This window comes from Protopterus annectens, chromosome 2.part0, assembly GCF_019279795.1.
Source record: "Protopterus annectens isolate FY-2018-M chromosome 2.part0, PAN1.0, whole genome shotgun sequence".
Classification (NCBI taxonomy): Eukaryota; Metazoa; Chordata; order Ceratodontiformes; family Protopteridae; genus Protopterus; species Protopterus annectens.
The window spans coordinates 1,587,059,503-1,587,079,634 of NC_056728.1; positions in this window are offsets into that span (position 1 = coordinate 1,587,059,503).

The window sequence follows — 20,132 nt, forward strand, 5'->3', positions numbered from 1 at the left end:
TCCTGAAGGACTTTGTTCTGTCCAAATAGTAACGTAGCTGCCTATGGATGTCTAAAGAGTGAAGCAGCCTCTCCCCTTTGTTTTGAGGGTTAGGATAAAAGGTAGGTAGGTGTATGGCTTGGTTTAAGGCTACCCTGGATACCACTTTTGGCATAAAAGATGGGTTAGTACGAAGGGAAACCCTGTCCTGATGGAAGATGAGGAAGGGCTGCACCACCATGAGGGCCTGTAGTTCAGAAACCCTACGAGCTGAAGTGATGGCCAGAAGGAAAGCTGTTTTCCAGGACAAATACTGCAGATCTGTTGAGGCAGCAGGTGCAAAGGGAGGCAATGTTAATTTTTCTAGTATGTAATTAAGGTCCCAGGCTGGTATTGGTTGCTTCCTTGGAGGTCTTATATTCTTAGCCCCTCTGAGGAACTGCCGTAGGAGAGGGTGAGAGAATAAAGGAGGATCCGTGTTGAATTCTGCAGAAATGGCTGAGGCATGTATTTTAATGGAAGAAAATGAAAGTCCACTGTTCAGCAGTTCAGCTAGGTACTGTAAAACCTGAGGCAAGCTCAATTTTCTAGGGTCCTGGCCTCTTTTCTCATTCCAACAGCAAAACCGCTTCCATTTTGCGGAGTAAGCTTTTCTAGTAGATGGTCTTCTGGCCTCCAAAATGACATCCTGCACCTCCTTGGAGAGTAGGGTCTGCTGTGGTGTTAAGGAATTTTCCATGCAGCGAGTTTGAGTGTTTTCAGCTGACTGTGAAGGGTTTTGTAGCTGTTCTGAGTCAGCAGAAGAGGTATTAGAGGCAGGGACCAGGGAGGAGTATGTGTTAGGCTCCTCAGGAGTGGATACCAGTGTTGCCTTGGCCAATCTGGAGCAATCAGTATCATCCTTGGTTTGTCTGTTCTTGCTTTCAAAAGCACCTTGGGCAGAAGAGGCAGAGGTGGGAATGCATAAACTGTCCATGCTGTCCAACTGAATGAAAGGGCGTCCACTTTCCAGGCCTTTGGATGGAAGGTCCTTGAACAAAACTTTTTCAATTGGTGGTTCCTGTGGGAGGCAAAAAGATCTATGTCTGGCCTCCCCCACGCTTGGATCATCTCTGTAAACACCTGAGGATGTAACTTCCATTCGTGTGGATCTGTCATATTCCTGCTTAGAGTGTCTGCCAGTGTGTTTTCCAGTCCTGGCAAGTACTGTGCTTGAAGTTCGATTTGTCTTTCCAGAGCCAAGTTCCAAAGAGTCATGGCTAGTTGCACAAGGGGTATGAATGTGTTCCTCCTTGTTTGTTTATGTACCACATTACTGTGGTGTTGTCTGTACTTATCAGTAATTGTCCTGGATGCAGGAAGTCCTTGAAAGCTGTAATTGCATTTATTACTGCTAGCATTTCTTTTTGATTGATGTGAAGGTGCTTTTCCTTTTGGGACCATCTGCCCTGAATGCACCTGTCCTTCATGTGCGCCCCCCCAGGCGTAATCTGAGGCGTCTGTGGTTATGACTTGTTTTGCTTGAGGCTTGCAGAGTGGAAGGCCTGTGTTCACTTGACATGCTTGGGCCCACCATAGAAATTCTTTTTGCAGACATGGAACTATTGTTATAATGGCTTCCAAACTGTGACTGTGTTGAGACCATAGATTTTTTAGGTACCATTGAAGTTTCCTCATATGCAGCTTTGCACATGGGATTAGAAGAATGCAAGATGCCATGAATCCCAGAGCCTGCAGGATTTTCCTTGCAGTACTGAGATAGTTGCCCTTGTTTTTCTGGCGTAAGATATGCCATCTGGGTGTTTGTGTCCAAGCTGGCACCCAGGAAGGTTATTTTCTGAGATGGTGTTAGCCTTGATTTCTCCTTGTTGATGGTGTATCCCAGAGAAAGCAGTAACCGTGTCACATATGCCAGATGTTCCAGTAGTATGTGTTTGCTGTCCGCTTGGATCAGGCAGTCGTCCAGATAAGGGTAAATTTGTATCCCTTGAAGTCTGCAATAGGCAATCACTGATGCCAGGCACTTTGTGAATACTCTGGGGCAGTAGATAAGCCAAAGGGCAATGCAGAGAATTGATAGTGGATTGAACCTGCAAGAAATCTGAGGTATCTTCTGCAGCTTTGTCTGATTGGGACATGCAGGTATGCCTCCTTGAGGTCCAATGTTACCAGCCAAAACTCCTTGCCCAGCATGGGAAGAAGTTGCTGTAATGTGAGCATCTTGAATTTTGGTACGAGTAGAAATGTGTTTAGGATGGATAAGTCCAGAATGGGTCTCCAGTCGGTTCCTTTTCTTGGTACCAGAAAGAGTCTTGAATAAAAACCTTGACCTTGTTGGTGCGTAGGAACCTTTTGTATAGCTCTCATGTTTAGGAGCTTTGAAATGTGCAGTTGTGCCTCTGCCCTTTGATTTTGTGGCAGGTTTGGCATGCCTCTCATTTTTGGAAGAGTGTGAAATTGAAATTTGTAGCCTCTGTTTATAATGTCCAGTATCCATTTGTCTGTTGTGACAATATGCCAATTGCTTGCAAATAATGCTAGTTTCCCTCCCAAAGGTGCTGCCAGCTGAGACTTGCTTGGCATGGAAATGAGGGAGTCATTGGGTTTGCTTCCTGTATTGTTGTGCACTGTCTTCACCACCTCTTGGTGCTGGAGATTGCCATTGTCTGCCTCTATATGATCCTTGTGATTGCCCTCTGCCCCTTGTGCGTCTGTATCTACCTCTTTGGGGCTTGTCAGTGGCTGGAAAGGACCAGTTTTTGAAGGACAATTTCTGCTAAAAACGTGGTGGCTGGACCTGTAAGAAAGCTTTGACAGTTTGCATAGATTTGGCTTTTTCTTCCATTTTCCGTAGTATCTCCTCAGCATTAATACCAAATAGTACATCCTTCTGTAAAGGAGCATCAAGAAGTTTAGCTTTCACATGATCAGGCAAACTTTGTTCCCTAAGCCAGGCATGTCTGCGAATGACTGATCCTGTAGCAGCCGCTCTACTGGAAGCCTCTAGGGCATCATAACCACATTGTAAGGTGTGTTTACCCACTTGCTCCGCACTATGCATCATATCCTGTAACTCTTTTAAATCTGGTTGTTCAGGTTGAGACATTTTGTTCCTTAATTGTGATAACAGGTACTGTTGATATTTGATCATATGAAACTGACAGTTTAAGGCCCTCATGGCAAGGGTGGCCGAGGTATATACCTTTTTACCCCACCTTTCTAGAGATCTGGATTCCCTTTCTGCAGGAAGTGGATTCTTGGCAGCGGAGGCCTTTAATCCCTTGGGGCCTTGTGAAATGGTTTCAGGGTCAGCATTATGGCCGTTGTAGAGAAATTGGTGAGAACTGGGTACTCTGTAATACCTATCAGGTTTTACAGGTGCAGGAGGCAGAGAATCAGGGTTAAGGCAAGCCTCCGAATAGACATCATCCAGTACCTCCAAAACAGGGGGTATAGCCAGAGGTCTGTGCTGAGGTAACCAAAGAAATTCCCTAAGTCTTTTCTTGGAATCTGAAAAATCTTGGCCTTCCCAATGGAAGTGTTCCCTCAAGGTGTGCAAGGTTTCCCCAAAAGAAAAATCCTCAGGAGGGGATACAGAAGGAATGGATTGTTCTGCATCCGAATCCTCAAAGGGGGAGTAAGAGTGTTCCTCTGCATCAGAATGTTCTGACAAAATGGATCCCTGATCAGAAGAGGGAGATTCTTCCTCCACTCTGGGTCTCTTGTCAGGAGGGGGCTGAGAACCTCTGATAAGAGTAATTAGATCCTCAGCCATCTTAAGCATCTGTTTCTTAGGCATGGGTCCAGGGGATGGGCCCTGTGCAACAGGCCTCGTGGGGTGCCTAGCTGCTTTGGATTTAGTGAAGGCCTTAATAGAAAAAGAAGATGAGGGCCTAAATACACCATGGGTGGAGGCGGACCTGTCCACATTAGTAGGCTCGACATTAGCAGGGGCTTCGGTTGTAGTCTGGGAAAGGGCCGAGGACCCAGCGGTCTCGAGTACAGGGGACACCGCCAAAGGAGTGTCGTCGGTAGTCAGGGACTGCAAAGGCATCTCGCTGAGAACCGGACCATGTGTAGCCTGTTTTGGCATGGTGTCGGCGGGGACCGCGGGCCTCGCGTGTCAGTCCTTTTCCTTGCGTTTTTTGGTCAAAACGGTAGTCGGAGTGTCCGACGACATTTTATAGTCAAAAGCTTTACCAAAGTAGTGTTGGGCGAACTCCGCCCGACGCTTGATCGTGCGTTTATTGAAGGTAGCGCAAAAGCGACAGCCCGAGACGTCGTGGTCTGGCCCCAAACAAGGTATGCAAAGGGAATGGAAATCCTTATGCGGTATTTGCTTCCCACAAGAAATACAATTATTAACTTTTTCTGACATCGGTCTGAGGCAAGAAAAGTTTCCCCAACGGGGTACTTAGCTTTAATGAAGACTTTGGTTCCAATTATTTTCGTAATTCAGGAGCTGGCCGACCGGCACTTGCGAACTGCTTCTGCTTCGGGCACCGCGCGGCAAAAAAGACAGAAGAACATGGCGTCGGCTGTGTCCTATATACTCTGGCCTTCCTGACGTCAGAAGAGTAAGCGACGACAACCGACGCCGGACCAAGACTTTGGAATTCGGCCGACCGAGGGACCGCCTGACGGCTGAAAACCCATCTGTGATTACTGCAGCTGTATGCACGATGAACATTTGGAGACAGCAGAGTGTTTGGTAAAAATGATTATTAACAGTACACTATGCAGAAGAGAAGCAAATTTATCCCAGTAATCAGGGAATAGCAAAAGGCAGGTGTGAGATACAAGCTGCTGTATCCAGCTCTCTTCAGAATATATTTTTCCTGAAGAATCAAAGACATTTGTTTGATGCAGAATAGGCTAATGAAGTAATAGAAAAGTTAATCTAACAAAAAGTGAGTGAAAAAAAAGAGACACTGCTTTGCATTCATCTTACAATAAAGCTCATGGAGAGACTGACAGTGAAATATTTTCCAGTATTCCAAAGGAAAATGATTGAAAGACAGAAAGAAGCACAGCAGCTGACTAGAAGAATCAGAAAATCCTTGGACTTAACCAGAGTCTGGCACTGAGAGACTGAGATGAACAAGAAGAAGATCAACAACAGTGAAATTAGTGAATAGGTGTGAGACTATAAAGCATAAACCACATTTATGAAATAAGGCTTTGCAAAAAAAGTGTCTGAAAAAGATTGGATTTTAGCTGACTTTGCTAAATTTGCAGGTGGATTGTAAAGCATATACCCACTTTAGATCATTCATGTTTACAAGGACACAAAAAAGAAAAAAAAATGCAGCCAAGTAAAAAAAAACTATTTATAATAGTATTTGTATAACATACCATGATAAAAACTGCATGTTATATAGCAAAGCAGTTTTATGTAGTATGTACTCAAGGATGTTTGAAATGTTGAGGTGGAGGAGTCTTTTCAGTAACTGCTTTATGTGATAAAGATGTTAATGTAAACAAGTACTTTTAAGATGTCAGAAATATACACTTTACAATGTAACAAAAGAAAGGCTGGACAAAAGCAAATTTAAGTCAATATGATGTGATCTTGGATGCTAGGGTGGGGTGTAAGAGTGCACTGATTATATTATATGTAGAGTTCAGATTTTATTTTCTTATTTTTCCAAAGATGAATGTCTGGATTAATGCTCTTGGCTTAATCTATAAACAAGTGTTTTTGTAAGTAAGTAGGCTTGATAAATAAAACAAAATGATGAAGGTAATGAGAAGTGCTAAGTTTCTTGCATATGTAATGATATTAGCTTGTTTTTCTGCATTAGCTTCAGTAAACGTCAAGAAGTTTGTAGCTGAAAGCAGCTGTACATTCTTTTCTGTGCTGAGTGAAACAGCTGACTGGTTTTCACCCCTCTCATTACTAAGTTTCGATGGAGATGAGCTGTCTGCAGATGCAAGCAATTAATCTTGAGTGTTCTGAGCATTCTTTGCTCAAACCAATGCTAAATTTAAAGGTACAAGGGCAAAAAGTTCAGTGAAAAATAAAGTTAAATTATTAGAAGTGAATAAGAGACAGCAGCTTCCCTTGCAGCCTTAATACTTTAATTTAGTAGAAGTGTATAACTTGGTTTTATTTAAAGGCAGCCAGTATACTTTTACTTATGGCTAAAAGTCAATGTTTTCTGAAAGCAAACAAGCTGTTTTTCCCATCCTGGAAGAGAACAGAGATATGAAAACAAAAGACACCAAGCTATTTAAGAGGGAACACGTGTTTTAGCAGGAGTAACCTTAATTTTAGGTTAGGTAATGCCTGGGTGCAGCTGTTAATTTGGGGTAGGTGTTCCTAGCTAGAGAGTTAAACTTCATTTTTGAAGATGTGCATAGTTGTGTGGTTTTGTTCTAAGTTGATAGGTTTTGGGGGTCTTAAGAAAATGTATTTTGCTTCCTTTTGGGGGTTTTCATTAAAACAGAAAGTCTTAAAAATGTGTTATAGGTTCAAATGGAGATGACAAGAAACAACTGGATAGAAATTATTAGTTTACTGGCCATTCTGGGCTAATTTCTCTCTCTCTCATTTCCCTGCTATAAAACCTGCATTAGCGAGGTTTTGCACGCCAGGCAGTGCCGGTTAGCTACGGTACAACTATTCCTGGCTCCACAAAGTCTCATCTTTAATTTTTCCCTTGGAACTAGACAAACTTTCAACGTCAGCACTCAAACCATTAATTTCTCAGCAGGGCACTTGCTCAAAACTCTTAGCAAGCACTAATAAACTTAGCACGAGACCCCCCCCGTACTGTACAGAAGGACAAGGCTCTTTATACGACCTTAGCAGCCAATCAGTAAAACAGCTCACTGTACCTATCCAGATGTCCAAAGGGCAGTTCAGCTGTACTCTCCATTCCAACAGGTGAATCTGGGCATTTTGAGGCAATGTTACAACTGCCTTGTGTACACAGACAACCTTCTCCTCCTACCACCAAACACTAATACATGCGAGAGATGCAATTATACAGCCAAACTGGAGGCAAAGCTATCTCAACCCAAGACTGGACCAGACAGTCAAGAGGAGAAGGGAATTACCTGCATCACACCACCAGTGTCACATAAACCTATGAAACTTGCATCACACCGCCAGTGTCACACAGACCTATAAAACCAGCTCTGGCAAAAAACACACATAAATACACAAAAACATACTCGGGGTTCTAAATAAAAATCTGCAAAAGCAACAGAGATCTCCAAAGCAGACATCCAAGCAACCTCCACCCCCCCCAACACAAACCATGAAACAAATACTTCACAAAACCAGTGTGCCATGCAATCACAGCCATTAAGGCAAAATAACATATCCAACACACTAGTAATAGGTGCCTCTATAGTCAGGCACACTGACGTCCCACTCACTAGGCTGAACAAGGAGAAGGTTACTGTTAGCTCCCTGTCGGGTGCCAAGATCCGCCACATAACACAAGCACTCAGATCACTCCTGAACAAGTACAAATACGACTCTGTCTCTGTCCATGTTGGTGTGAATGACCTGAGCCATACCTCCCTGGACTACATGAAAACAGACATGGAAGAGCTCTCTGATCACGTAGCTCAGGCCGGTATGACCCTGACCCTGAGTAGCATCCTGCCCTCACCAAGAATGATAACATGGTATAAAGAAAAAAATATCAATTTCAACAATGGGCTAAGCTTCTGGTGTCATTCAAAGGGGATCCAGTGTCTGTCAGTCTGGCATGACATGCTCGACAAGCCACGCTGCTTCACTAGAGACGGCTTGTACCTGTCACCTTTAGGCTTTTGAATACTGGCCAAAGTTCTAGCCACCCCCATAGTGCCTTTTTTAGGCAAGGCTCAAAAGACAAACCCACCGCTGTAAATAGCACAAGTAACAAAAAAACAAGGGTAATGCTACTCAATGCCATAAGTCTAAACCTCAAAATGCACGCACTCGAGGCACTCCTCAGTATGGAGAAAATCAATATATGTGCAGTAACAGAAACCTGGTTTAAGGCTCCATAGAGCACCCCAGCACTACCAGGCTACAACTCATACCACACATTTCGGCCACAAAACATGGGCCCGAATACAAAAGGTGGGGGGCGTATCCATATTCATCAAGGATACCCTCATCTCCAGGTTAGTGGCACAGCACGATGCTTCAGAGATTATCCACGTGTAACTAACAACAGGCAGAACTGCAATTCAAATTGTAGCTTGCTACAGATCACCCACCATGTCCCAGGACCCCCATTCCGCATTTACACTGGGAAACATAAAGGTCCTACCAAACACCCTGATACTGGGTGATTTCAATTACTCAAACATTAACTGGGAGAACTACTCAAGTACTAACTCCCTTGCCCAACATTTCCTAGAATTTATAAACTCAAACGTCCTGGATCAACTGGTCAACACCCTCACCAGAGGTGACAACATACTGGACCTGGTCATCACCAACATGGGCGACAGGTGTTCCACACTGGAGGTCAACCCCTCGCTGGTTAGATCTGACCATAAACTAATCACTCTGGATATCCACATTCCACTCCCATCCCCGGTCAAAGAAACCACTGTGAAAAACTTTTCAAAAGCAAACTTCACGTTACTTAAGACCGAGGTGGAAAGTTTCAAATCCCCCATGCTAAAGGATAACGCTGCCCAAGCTGCAAAATCCTTTAGTAATGTACTCTACAGGCACCTACAAGAATGCATGGATCGTGCTATCCCAAGCAAAACCAAGACTCACTCCTCCAAGAAAAGGAAACCAGTCTGGTGGACCCCTGCCATAAACAAGCTATACAATAGAAGGAGGAAACTAGTACAGAAAAGAGTAAAATCCCAAGAAGGGAAGACATCCCTGATCAGTATCAGCAAGAAACTACGATCCCTCATAAAATCATCCAAGGCTAGCTCCGAAAGAAAAATTGCCAAGGACTCCAAAGATAACCACAAGGCATTCTTTAGCTATGTCAAGAATCTAAGGGGTAATTCTCAGATCTGCTCACAGTTAGTGCAGAATGGCACAAAATACACTGAATCGACTGATATCGCCAACATCCTGACAGACAAGTTTAGTGCAAACTTCACCCCCCCCATCACCCCCAAAAGGGCCCATAACCATACTAGAAGAATGTAGTGCCCCTGAAATCACAGACACTCAGGTTAAAACAGCCCTCTCCAAAGCCAAATCACAGCATCAATGGGACCGGATGGTATCCCAGGCTGCGTGCTACATGAGCTCAAAGATGAACTAACCCCTCACCTAAACACACTGCTCAAACTCAGCCTCTCCACAGGCTACATGCCCATAGAGTGGTGCACAACAATGGTTATTCCACTCCACAAAGGTGGTGCCACAACAGACCCCAGGAACTATCGCCCTATAAGCCTGACTAGCTTGGTCTGCAAGGCTATGCAGCGCATCATCATGGATCTCATTAACAGAGACATTGGGAACCTCCAAACACTGGACCCTACCCAGTTCGGCTTTAAGGGCAGATCATGCCTCCTAAACCTGGTGGACTTCTTTGAGACAGTTACCAAGGCTATAGATGAGGGAAAGGTGGTCCACACAGCCTACCTAGACCTCACAAAGGCCTTCGACACCATTCCCCATTCTGGTATTATAGACAAGCTCACCAGCCTGAACATAAACCCCTATGTCACGAGATGGGTTGCCAACTGGCTCACGGACAGAACCCACATGGTAAGAGTTGCGGGAGCTAGGTCTGACTCTAAACTGGTTACAAGTGGTGTTCCCCAGGGTTCAGTACTCGGACCCCTCCTGTTCGGCATATACTTTTCAGAGGTACAGGCAAGCACAGGAGGATGATGGCTGACCAAGTTCGCAGACGACTGCAAACTAGGGGCTATAACAGTCTCTCCGGCTGACACAGACATCCTCCAAAATGGTCTCACTGAGACAGATGCCTGGTGTCGAAATCATGGCCTCAAGCTAAATGCCAAAAAGTGCATAGTCATCCCCTTTGGAAAAAACAAAGTACCCACAAACTACCACATAGGTGGTAGCCCCCTAAATACGGAAGACGTAATAAGGGATCTGGTGGTTCCAAGTAGATAGTAATCTCTCCTTTGATAATCACATTGCCAAAGTGGTTAGAAAATCCTTCTATGTGGCCCACCTAATCACAAAAGGGTTTGCATCCAGATCAAAAGAGGTCATTGTGTCCCCTCTACGCATCACTCATCAGACCTATCATAGAGTACAACGTCCCATTTGGGATGTACCTTACAAGACACCTGCACAGCTGGAAAGACCACAGAAGTACCTCACTAAGAGGATCACTGGCCTCACATCAGATGCCCTATGCAACTCGACTGAAGAAACTCCAGCTGTACTCGGTTTCATACCACCTACTCAGAGGTGATCTCTGCCTGACATACAAGGCCATGTCCAACCCAGAATTGATGGACATGCTCCACCTAAAGAAAATCATATCCCCTTGAGCCTCACGCTCTAGGGATCTAAACCTCACCACAACAATAAATAGGACGTGCTGGAGGGAAGAGCTCCTCACTAGCACTCCAACAGAAACCTTGATGAGTGGATGGGAAACAGAAAGTTTACTCCGGGGATCACTTCAGTGGCTCTGCTGGACAAAGGCACAGGGAACTAATCTAAGGGGGTGGCAAAAGCCAACACATTCCAGCTAGGCTTATAAATGCCTTTGGGCAGATAGCCTAGAACCTAAAAGATTAACCTGACAAAGATTAGTGGGTGCATCTAACACATAAGTTGGAAATACACATTCAAAAAATTGTCATGTATAATAAGTGGGAACAATAATTTCTTATCATAATAGTTGCACTATTAACATTACTTTGGAATGTAAACAGCCTTACGTGTATAGATAAAAAGGAAACAGTAACTCAGTTATATTAATAAATGCAGAGTGCAAATAGCAAGGCTGCAGGAGAAAATGGGAATAATTATACTAATTGCTATAGGAGTTCCAACAGTGACAGGAAAGGAAAAAAGATAATAACTGTAGAGATTTGTATTACTAAGAGGCTATTAGAAGGAAAGAAGGTTACGTTAGCATGTACTTATATTTTATTAAAAACTGGTATTATGGCGCTTAAGAAAATTTTGGGAGGAAACAATCAGCTTTCAGCAGGGAATACTACTTAGAGGTGGAGGGTGGAACTTGATTTGCAATAACGAGGATTTATCTGGAGGTCCTAGAAGGGAAATATAAAAAAAGAGGGTAGATTACTGAAGAAATGTAAGAAAATATTTGGCATAAAAGATGTAAATTCAGTAGTAGGAACTTTGTGAGAATTTACATATTAATCCCCTAGGTATGACAACTGGGCTAGATTAGACAGAAATTATACTTCACAGGATCATGCACATTTAACTGAAAGCTTCGACACACATCCAGTAACTATTTCATATTATGCACTAATAAAAGCTAAGTTAAAATTTAAGGTAATGAAATAAAAATGAGACAGTGGCACTTTCCCACCTACCTGTTAAAAAGACAGGAATTTTAAGGAATCGGTGATGGAAATGATTCAAGAGGTATTATGGAAGACAGACATTTCTTCAGAAGTTATAGATCGTGAGTGGGATAAAATGAAAATGGAGTTTAAAAATGGTAGAAATAAAAGACCCAGTAAAAGATATGGTCAAGAAGTAATACAATTATTTAGAGAGGTTGACAAAGATTAATGTACTGCAGAATATGGAGAATCTCACAGAACATGAAAAGGCATATCTGCAGAGTGCTAGGGAAAATAAGGGAGTAACTGGATAATATGCATGAGTTTAGAAAGACTGCTGCTATGTAACTAGTTTTTGATAATAACTCCAAAACTCAAAAACATTTAGCACAATGACTTAGGCAGCAGAAAGTGGAAAATATTGTCATCAAACTTGAGAAGCCTATACAAAAGAAAAAAATAACTACAGTTCCTGTACATGTATTAGATATATTTCCAAAATTTTATGAGAATTTGTATAAAGCAGAGAAATGTGGAAATCAAGAAAGAGCACAGATGTAAGTATTTATGGAAGACTTAATTATGCCAAGGTTAGAGGTAAATGAGCCTCAACAATTAAAAGTTAAGACAGGAGGAGATCAGACAAAAGACAATGATGTATAATCACTCTATAGGAGTCTCCAGGAACAGATGGTATTCTTGTGGAAGTTTAGGAGTCAGGAAGGAAGAAAGTGACAAACATATTTTAAAAGTCAGGGAAGCATTAACATTTTGGAAGAAAGCTATGGTGGCTGTAACAGCTAAAGACGGTAAAGACTTGTCAGACCCAGCTTTTATATAGACCCATTTAAATTTTAAACCATGATTATAAAGTGTTGCCAATATTGTAAGATATGGCTTAATGTGATTTTCTGGAGTGGAGGCAAACATCTGAAAAAAAATTAACAGAACAAGAAGGAAACAGAGTCTAAGAAAACATCACTGGTGCTGGTGGGTCTTGATGCAGAGAAAGCATATGACAGAGTAAGCTGGGATTTTATGAGTAGGGCAATGGAAGCATTTACATCGCCTTTTACAATAATCAGGTTAATTAAGAGGATATATGAAGTATTTGAGGCAAGAATTAAAATGGGAGGGTTCCTCTTTGATTTTTTTTTCAGCACAGAGGAACCAGGAAATAGTGTCCTCTTTCCCCTTTGTTATTTTCTTTATATTTAGAGGCACTATTAAGGATATAATTTGGCATGGTAATTTAGAATAGTTGTCTTTATTTGCAAATGATATTATTTTGTACCTGATAAATCTAGAAAAGGATATGTCAGTGTTGTGGAACATTTTGAGACAAGTTCAAGGGGTTCCTATTACTTTATCAAAGTTCTGCAACTTTGAACACCATAAGGTCAAAATCTTATGTTCGAAGTTGCAGAACTTTGATAATGTAAAAAAAAAAAAGAAACAAAACAAAAATAAACTATTGCAAGCCCCCCTACACCCCCCACACCCCCTGCTCTTTAAATATACCAACTCCGAGATCGCACTACAGTGCGGTAAAGGGAAATCTTCTTCTTGCAATAGTTAGATACCTGTTAGGGTTTTTAATTTTTTTTTATGTTCAAATTCCTGGAACATTGAACATCTGAGTTTGATGGTCTCAGCTTCGAAGTTTCAGGAATTCGACAAAGTAATAGGAACTCAGTTCAAGTCTCTTCGGTATACAAAATTAATGAAGATAAAAGGTAAAGCCATAAGTTATCCACACATGAATTGGTTCAGCAAACACCAATATTTATGATGACATAAAAAGATGAAGTATATAGAAGTGAGGATTAAAAAAGGTTTCTGCTGTGCCAGCTAAGGATATGTGGGTAGAGATTAAACAATACCCAATATAAAACGTGAGAAACTGAAAGCTCTTGTTTGTGGATATGGATATTAAGATACAAGCAGTGAAAATGTTTTTAGTCCCTTTAGTTTAATGTATAGGTCAGGCATACTTTTATCAACCAGAAGAGAAGTTGTGGGCATAAATTTCAGAGTTGAAGGAATTTATCTGGGAGGGGAATAGAGCAAGAGTCAAGTGGGATAAGTTGGTCCTTCCAATAGAACAAGATGGTTTACAATTACTTAATTTGAAGTGATATTTTACAGCTACACAGTTAAGTTTCATATGCATAACAAAAGCAGAAAGTTACAATTCAGAGTGGAAAGGGATAATGATGAAGTTGAGGGGGGATTCACAAAGTAATAAGGAAGAAGGAATTTTTCTGAGAGTAAGAAGAGGGCAATAATTAAGTGTGATACGTTGATCCCTTCAATAAAACAAGGTGGTTTGGGATTACCTGATATGAAGGCTATTTAAGAGCTACATAATCAAGGTTCTTATATAATTCAAAGTGGAAATGATGATGATGAAGTAGGAAGGACATTCAAGAAATAAGGAGTGAGTGGAATTTTGGATGAATAACATTAATGAGAATAATAACGGCCATACAGAATATTATATTCATAAAGCAGCACATGGCATTCTAAGAACGAAGTCAATATAAGAATGGAGAATGGACAATTTGCCAAAAGGGATGACCGCAAGTAGTGGAACAGAGAACAGGCGAAAGGCGGCTGGAATTTACTGGAGAAAACTGGCAAAGGAATGAAGGTATTGTGAGCAAATTACTAGAGCGAGTAAAGGTAATAGAATGGGATGAGGCCAAGAAGACATTTGAACTGCATGCTACAGACTGCCTTCCCTACCAGGAATTGATATCAGAGTATGTATAATGGAATCTTAAGTGAAACACCTGCTCTGCTTTTAGTTTTCAGCTGAACTCAGAGTGGAAACTGCTGTTAAAAAAGGATAATTAGTAGGGACAACAGGAGCTGCTGTTAAAAAAGGATAATTAGTAGGGTATATAAGATACTGTACAATAACTTTAAGAATCAATCAGAGAAGGTTAAACAATTTACAAGGGAACAATGGGAGAACATACGTATGTCTCTCAAGTATGCAACAAAGTCCATACAGTTTAGGATTTTTTGCATAGGTATTTTTATACCCCAAACAGATATCAAAGAATTTTTCCTCAGGAAGATGGCAGATGTTGGAGGTGTGATGGGGAAGAAAAAGATAACTAACATTTATTTTGGGAGTGTAATGAGTTGGCAGATTTTAAAATTCTCTATTCTGTCAGAAATACTAGGCAAGCAAATGGGTATAACAAAGGAAATAATTATTTTAGGCTGGGACACAGGATCTGAACTGCCTAGACATAGGCCTTGTTAAGTTTAATTCCAGTGGATGCCAAAAAAACAATTACTAGAAAATGGAACTCAAACTATAAATTAACTGTAACCAAAAACAAAAATCAGGAGTGTGCTGGAGCAGGCAGCAAGTTCTTGCATAGATGTATGTATATCAGTAGATTGTAATATCGTCTCTGAAGAACTGATATACCAAACGCTTTTCAGCTCAATACTATAACACTTTTCACTTCAAAAGTATAAGTGTCCACGGATAGTTTGCTTCACCAAACCAAAGTTTCACTTCACCAAAACGATCCAGATGCTTAATCCACAGTACAAATACACATAACCAAGCAGTTTCAAATAATCACGATGGCTTTATTAACATGAATAAAATAGGCTAGCGCTTTCACCCATAGGCTTCCTCAGGCCAATAACATTCAACAAGTGCGAGCTCTTTATATACATATTCTACTCCCCCTCATTTTGATGTCACATCCTGTATATATCAATTAATTCAATTAATACATTCATACACATTTCTATAATGTAGCTATCTTATACATGAATATATTAAGCATTATAAACACCTAAATAAAACATATAAAAGTTGTTATTATTTTATTCTTATCCCTGAAGGTTTTAAAAATAAATATATAAAAATGAATATATAAAAATGTGTATATATAAATACTTATATAAAAAACATATACAAAAAATGTATATATATGTATATGTAAAAAATCCTGAATTCCATTTGTATATATTTCATTTCATATACATAATTGTATATGAAACATTTCTAAAAACAGAATGTATATGAACGCACATAAGTATAAAATATATGTATGAGCATCTAGTATCTATAGCAACCAGTAAAACCACAGTAAACATTATCCATTTTCAAATAAATAAATACTTCCAGTTGTCACAACTTCCTAGCCTTTAACACTGGTTTGATAGGGACTCTTATCATTTAGCCCAGGCAGCTGATCAGCTCTAAATCTAATTATCCATTTCATCTCATTCTGTTCTGTTTTATTTGATATAGCCCCATGTCTAACGGTAACATTATTAATTTGAATAACCATAAACATAAACGTGTTCTGTAGATGTTTCATGTACATGTTTAGAGAGTGCATTATTGCAAGATTTTATTCTTATATTATATACATGTTCTCTCATTTGGTCCCTCAATCTCCGATCTGTCTTGCCCACGTAAAATGCAGAACAGGTTGTACATGTCGCAAGATAGACCACGTGGGTCGTATTACATGTAGCTTGTATAGGAAATGTATAACATTGTTGTGTGGTGGGATGTATAAATATAGCTGTTTCATTAATCAATGAACAGTATCTGCATTTATTACATGGTTTAGTTGTTCCAGCTTTAATGTATTGATTTTCATTTCCCACCCTGTTAGGGCCACATAACATCCTGTATAAGCTCAATTTATTTTTATATAGAAACTTAGGGTAACTGCCTGCTATATCTGATATACTAGAATCTGTGGTTAATATATCCCAATACTTCCTATATGCATCTTTTATGCCTTTTACATCTTGTGTATGGTACATGGATACCTTTACTTCATTCACCATATGGTTTGCAGCAATTTCAGTATCCATATCCCTAAAATTCCTTCTATCCGCAAAATATGGGTATGCTACATTTTCTCTCATAATATCTATATCCTGTAAGCCTGCATCTATTTCTTCCGGTCTGTATGATCTATCCAAAAGTTTTTGTTTCAACTCATTTATTTCACTCCTATATCCAATACTAGTTGAGTTCAATCGTGAGGCCCTCATTGCTTGACCTTTAACTATATTTGTGAAAATAAATTTCGGGTGCATACTAGTTCTATGTAAAAATGAGTTCCTATAGCAATTCTTTCTATATACACCCGTATTAAGGAGCCCATTAGATAACCTCTCCACATATACATCTAGATAAGATATTATTTCTCTAGATGCTGCCATCGTAAACTTTAAGTATTGTGTAATTGAATTTACCTTTTCTAGAAAGTCATAAAGTTCTATCTGTTCAGTTTTCCAAATAAGGACGAGATCATCCACGAATCGTGTATAGAATTGAACTTTCTCTTTACATTCTATCATTTCAAATAGACATTTCTCTTCCCAATCTGCCATTACCAGATTGGCGTAGCTATTGGCACAAGAAGTGCCCATAGCTACGCCATCTTTTTGTATATATGCCTGGCCATTAAATGTAAAAACATTATTATATAGAACTATTTCCATCAAATCACACATTACTTCAATATGAGCATGTGTATAAGTCTTATCCCTGTACAAGCATCTGCGAATGCATTCTATTCCCTCTTTATTGGGTATCATAGTGAAGAGGGACTGAACATCTAACGTAACCAACCAATTACTTTCATTTTCATGAGTTTTTGAAGTTTCATCATATAACATCACCAAGGACTGTTTCTTGTCCCTCAATATAGGAGTGCGTTTGTCGACTACTGGTCTCAGAAGAGACTCTAAATACAGGGAGATGGCTTCCATTACCCATCCTCTACCCGCCACTATTGGTCGCATGGGGGGGTTCTCGTAGGGTGTTTATGAATTTTGGGAACTCCTTGTATACAGGGGATAGTTGGATTTTCAACTGAAAAATATCTATATAGTTCCTCATTTATCTTACCTTGTTTGTATAATCCATCTAATATCATCATTACCCGTTCTATAACTTTATCTACTTCATTTGAATTAATCTTCCTATAAAATTGTTCATTATTAAACATATCACTCATACTTGTAATGTATTTCTTCATATCCATTACAACTATTGGTCCGCCCTTATCGGCTGGTCTAATCATTATACTAGGATCATTCCTTAGGGTTCTAAGTGCTTCTCTTTGCTTAGGTTTTAAATTTCCATACCACTTTTTATTCTTATTTCTTTTCTCATGTTCATATAATTCCTGTTCTACTGGTTTGGAAAATGCATCAATCAGTGGATGTAAAGTAGGTGTATATGTACTAGGTTTTCTAAACGGATGCCTATCTGATGTTATCTTTCCAAAATCTAGTTTGAGTTGTAAACTACGCGTGAACATTTTTAAATCTACTATGTTCTCTGTGATATCACTCTTACTAGATGGAATAAATGCAAGTCCTTTCTCCAAGATGTAACACTCCTCACTTGATAGCTGTCTATCTGATATATTCCATATTAAAGATTTTTGGTCCCTTGCCACATCTTCTTCAGCGTTGGACCTACATGCTGTAGGTCCGCTGCTCTCTTTTCCTGTCGCCCCCTGCTTGTGGATCGGTCTCCCCCCCCCCCTACCCTCCAATGATCCACAATAGGGTAAGGGGCTTTGTGATTATAACTACTGGTTCTAGTGATGTCATGGGGGCTATTAGTGGTCTTACTCTTGGTAGATGTTTCAATAATACCTTCACCTATGTCATCTATGTGGGTACTCAAATCATTTTCTTTTACAATTTCACCATCATTGTTTTCTATAACATCCTATGACAACAAGGAAATTTCATCTTCATTATGGTTATATACCATTGCTGTTGTGACCACTACCCTCTTATTCTTATTTGACTGTGCTATTTCCACATTCTTACTAACTATGTCATTACAGTGAATACTGCATTCAGGTGCACTTTTAGTTGTAATATCAGTCAATTTATCAGACATATTAGCCTTCTCAGTCTCTTTCCCATTTCTCTGGCCATTATCATTACTGGCTCTCGGCCAAGTGAAGACATGGCCTTTTTTAAAGTCTTGAGTATCTCTTTAAATTTTGTTCTCCTTCTGTTCCAATAACTTCTTTTCATATAGATAAACATTATCCAGCAATTTTTCAATTAAATTGTCTAACACGTGACTGGGATACAACTTATATAAATATAATTGTTGCTCTTTCACCCGCTCTCTCAGAGCTACTTCTTGTGGTAAGAAATAAACATTCAACAGCTCCATATATCTAATGCTTGTTTCTAAGTTAATTTGTTGCCACATATATAGTAGGTCTGGATATAGAGTACCTGTTGTCGGCATTTTTAATATGCGTAGACCCCTTGGAACGATCTTCCGGTGTATACAGACTTCAAAGTGCTGTCGCTGCAGTTGAAGTCGTTTCAATTTTACAAAGTCAAGTTCCATTTGGTTCAAAAGTGTAGATAATCCTTTGTAGTCCGCTTCGGTCGCGCCATCACCCGCGGCATCGGAAATGACATCATATGTTAATAAGGGATTGATCTCTCCAGTTACTGCATTTTCAAATCTTGTTTTGTTGGTTTGCTGGGCTTCCGGTTTATAAGGCAGTTCGATAGGAATTATAGATGATTCTGCCATAATCACAGTGTGGTAGAAAACAACAAAAATATAAATTAATAAAAATATTACCACCACACCGTGAAAGCCACTCCCTGGGTAATTCTGATATAAGAAACCAAAAACAAAAATCGGGAGTGTGCTGGAGCAGGCAGCAAGTTCTTGCATAGATGTATGTATATCAGTAGATTGTAATATCATCTCTGAAGAACTGATATACCAAACGCTTTTCAGCTCAATACTATAACACTTTTCACTTCAAAAGTATAAGTGTCCACGGATAGTTTGCTTCACCAAACCAAAGTTTCACTTCACCAAAATGATCCAGATGCTTAATCCACAGTACAAATACACATAATCAAGCAGTTTCAAATAATCACGATGGCTTTATTAACATGAATAAAATAGGCTAGCGCTTTCACCCGTAGGCTTCCTCAGGCCAATAACATTCAACAAGTGCGAGCTCTTTATATACATATTCTACTCCCCCTCATTTTGATGTCACATCCTGTATATATCAATTAATTCAATTAATACATTCATACACATTTCTATAATGTATCTATCTTATACATGAATATATTAAGCGCTATAAACACCTAAATAAAACATATAAAAGTTATTATTATTTTATTCTTATCCCTGAAGGTTTTAAAAATAAATATATAAAAATGTGTATATATAAATACTTATATAAAAAACATATACAAAAAATGTATATATATGTATATGTAAAAAATCCTAAATTCCATTTGTATATATTTCATTTCACATATATAATTGTATATAAAACATTTCTAAAAACAGAATGTATATGAACGCACATAAGTATAAAATATATGTATGAGCATCTAGTAGCTATAGCAACCAGTAAAACCACAGTAAACATTATCCATTTTCAAATAAATAAATACTTCCAGTTGTCACAACTTCCTAGCCTTTAACACTGGTTTGATAGGGACTCTATCATTTAGCCCAGGCGGCTGATCAGCTCTAAATCTAATTATTCATTTCATCTCATTCTGTTCCATTTTATTTGATATATCCCCACGTCTAACGGTAACATTATTAATTTGAATAACCATAAACTTTAACATGTGTTCTGTAGATGTTTCATGTACATGTTTAGAGAGTG